This window comes from Solanum pennellii, chromosome 1 (genome assembly GCF_001406875.1).
Source record: "Solanum pennellii chromosome 1, SPENNV200".
NCBI lineage: Eukaryota > Viridiplantae > Streptophyta > Magnoliopsida > Solanales > Solanaceae > Solanum > Solanum pennellii.
This window is the reverse complement of record NC_028637.1, coordinates 43,698,310-43,702,115: the sequence shown is the minus strand read 5'-3', so window position 1 is coordinate 43,702,115 and position 3,806 is coordinate 43,698,310. Positions and strand designations below refer to the sequence as shown.

General features: G+C 32.3%; 2 pseudogenes; both read left to right on the top strand.

Moving 5' to 3' along the window:
- The first annotated feature begins 254 nt into the window (after nt 1-254).
- Nucleotides 255-1,164, top strand: LOC114075147 (annotated as a pseudogene).
- Nucleotides 1,165-1,234: 70 nt separating this feature from the next.
- Nucleotides 1,235-1,984, top strand: LOC107020551 (annotated as a pseudogene).
- The last annotated feature ends 1,822 nt before the right edge of the window (nt 1,985-3,806 follow it).

Genomic DNA, 3,806 nt, shown 5'->3' with positions numbered 1-3,806 from the left:
CCTTGTAATAAGTTCGTGGAGGTAGACCAAGTGTATAAGACCAAAGACATATTGAAATCTGTGATGGAAAAATATGCAATTGAAAAAAGATTTCAATATAGAACAGTGAGGTCAAACGCAATCAGGTACCTGCTTTATACATACAAATATGTAACTGTATAAGTTGTTTTAATTATTTGTATATTGATGTGTTGTGTTGTTTTTGCTAATGTAGTTTTACACTGGAGTGTATTTCTGATGAATGTGAATGGTTAATGAAAGCATCTAATGTCAACAAGTCTGGTATGTTTAGAATAAGAGCATTTAATACAGATCATACTTGTCCTTTGAAGGATAAAGTGTATTCAAAAAAACATGCAACAAGCATGCTGATTGGAGGGATCGTTAAACCCAAACTTGTTGATCACAAGAGAAAATATACACCTTCTGATATTCGCAGTGATGTAAAGATATATTTGGGAGTTGATGTAAATTACTCGTTGGCTTGGAGGGCTAGAGAAAAGACTCTAGTTTCATTGAGGGGGACTGTAGCTGCATCTTACAACAAGCTTCCAACATATTTGTATATGATGAATATTACATATCCAGGCTCGCATATATGTCTAAAGAAAACAGATAAAAATAAGTTCTTGTATGTTTTTGTTGCATTGAATAGTTTTATACAAGGCTTTGAACATTGCAGGCCTGTGTTGTGGATGGAAGTCACCTAAGAGGACCGTATAATGGAACATTTGTTGCTGCAAGTACAACGGACGGAGTAGGTATGATTCATTTATTTTTTATTGTTCAATTTTTATCAAAATGTTAATGTGTGTGTAAATTAAAATGCAGGACACATTTTCCACTGGCATATGGTATCATTGATTCGGAAAATGATGCAGCTTGATTTTGGTTTTTTCTACAACTAAGGGAGGCTTATGGTGAAAGGATTAATATGTGTGTAGTGTCAGATAGAAATGAAAGTATCATAAAGGCAGTGACTCAAGTGTATAGAAATGTGCCACATTATGCTTATATGTGGCACTTGTGGGGTAATGTAGAGAAGAAATTTAGGAAGGCATCCAAGGAGCTAAGTCCTGTGTATTATACAATGGCAAAGACTTGCAACAAAGTTGAGTTTGACAGGCTGATGGATACTGTAAAAAAATTTGATGTAGGTGTTAAAGAGTATTTGGAGCTAGCTAGATATGATAAGTGGTCAAGGTGTCATGCAGAAATTCATCGGGGATGGGCTATGACGTCTAACATTGCAGAGAGTATAAATGCTGCATTAGTATCTGCTAGGGAATTACCAATATTCAATTTTCTGGAAGAGGTAAGACTGATGTGTGGGAGATGGAATCATGATAACAAACACGAGATAGCCTGCACATTTACTCCGTTGATTGGAAAAGCTCAAAATTTACTAATCGAATATGAAGCAATGAGCACACGAATGGGGGGTATGTTTTATGTACATATATTATTAATTAATGAGTTATGAACACGGATAGAAATTGTATAAACTTATACATATACATAAATCTATTTGTGTGAAACAGGTTGTGCCGTCAACTTAATACATATACAATGTGACTGATGATGGTAGGAATTTTGTGGTCCATTTAAAGAACAAAACAAGCAGCTGTGGGAAGTTTCAATATGAAGAAATTCCTTGTGAACATGCTTGGGCTGTACTGAAGCGGAAAAGTCTAGTAGCCGATGGATATTGCTCAGATTTGTATAAACCAAAGACGGGTTTGAAGATTTATGAGATACCAATCTATCCATTGCGTTCCTTTTCAGAATGGGTCATACCTGAAGCCATAATGTATGATGAAGTCCGACCTCCAAAATTCAAAAGACCTCCCGGAAGGCCTAAAACTAAACCCCGTTCAAAAACTAAACGTGAATTGTTTGGACTAAAAGGAAAGCATACGTGTAGTACATGTGGATTTGCAGGTCACAATAGGCTTCATGTAGAAATAGACCTCAAGAAGCTTAACAAGTTTTTACGATTCTATTGAACTGTAAAATTTTATTTGATATACAATTGTATTTTATTCTGAAGTAATTTTGTGTTAAAACAGTATGAGTTAGTATTTTCAATATTAAATAAAGTTGTTATGCCTTATTAATTGTGCTAATCATTTTTCTTTATTTTGTCTTCGTGCTATTATTAGGAATTATCGTTTGTGTCTATATTGTACATCATATACAGAAATACTTTACGTATAAGTTCAACTGAACAATTATATACAATTGTAAAAGTTTTACAATTCATAAGCTTGAAAAATACATAGTTGTATAATTTGTTGTTTAAGCTGAATGTATATTTATACTTTATAAAATTTGTATAAATTTTACAGATACTTATCTGTATACTTATATAGTTAATAATGAATTAACAATTGTATAACTGTCTATATTTATACAGTTAATGTATAAATATATGCTTTTTTTTAAGTTGAATATATATGTATGCTTTATGAACTATTTTGTAAGCCTTAAAATGTATATGTATATATCCAACATAAATGTAATCCTAGTTTTATATTGTTAGTGTATAACTATAAATTGTATAAGCTTATTTGTAAATTTGAAATTTCTGAACATTTGTATAATCCTAGTAATGTATAATTATACAATTCATAATGAATTAACAGTTGTATAAAATGTCGAGATTTATACAGTTAATTGTATAATCATACAGAAAGTAAAATAAACTGTTGAGATTTATACAGTTAATGTGTATAGTCTTATTATTAAAAATTGTATAATAATTATTTTTTATATAAAAAATACAAAGTAAAATATACACATAGGTTTATACAGTTAGTGTATAAATATATATTGTGTAATGTAGTTTGTATAAGTATTAAATTGTAAACAAAAATAACGAAGTGAAAGACTTAATTGAACAAACAAGTATATTACAATACAAAAATATAGAAGTTCACAAATTGTTATATCTTTTGCATATTCAAAAATACATAAATCTAGTATTACGATTCTAATCAATTGTGATCATGTCACGGATATCAACGTCCCTATGAATCCTGACTGGCCTTTCTAGTGCCTCACTGTCACTGGTGGCATCAGCTTGGATTTTTTGCATTCCATAATTCCACAATAAAGACGCGTATTGAATACGGGTAAACTCTGGATCAAATGTTGGAACCAAATTCCCCTTACTGATATGGTCTGCATAAGCAGCAACATATAGTCCACTCGCTGAAATTATACACAACCGCTTGTATGATCAGTGTAAAATTAAAATTAAAAATTTGATTAAGAGTAATAATAAGACTTACAAGCTTCCTTCATATTGTTGTGTTATATCATTGACATGTATAATTTCAAAAGAGTCAACTTCAGAATGCGACTTGTATTTAGGATGTGACGATATGTGAATGCCTTTGTTCCTGTAAAAACCAGACTTAGATAGATACATGGGAATCAGTTGTGCATATTTCTTGATCTCATTTGAAACTGACGAATCGTGTAGTGAACCACCCCTAAGAGAATCATAGACATGTATACATCTCCCATTAAAGGACACAACGATAAGAACCCAATGAAATATCTGCTCGATGTTAACAGGGATAAGGATGTTATCAACGGTATGCCAAGGTGCAGCAACATGAATTCTGTATCCATTAATGTACTCAATAATGGACTCCTCTGTGCTCTCCTTGTTGACAGTACTATCCAAATTGTAATAAGCATCCCTGTAACGACCTGTTTAGTCGTTTTGAGCATTAGAGTTATTCTGGGAAAAACTGTCAGGATCGACGGATCCCACGATGGACCGTCATGGGCACGAC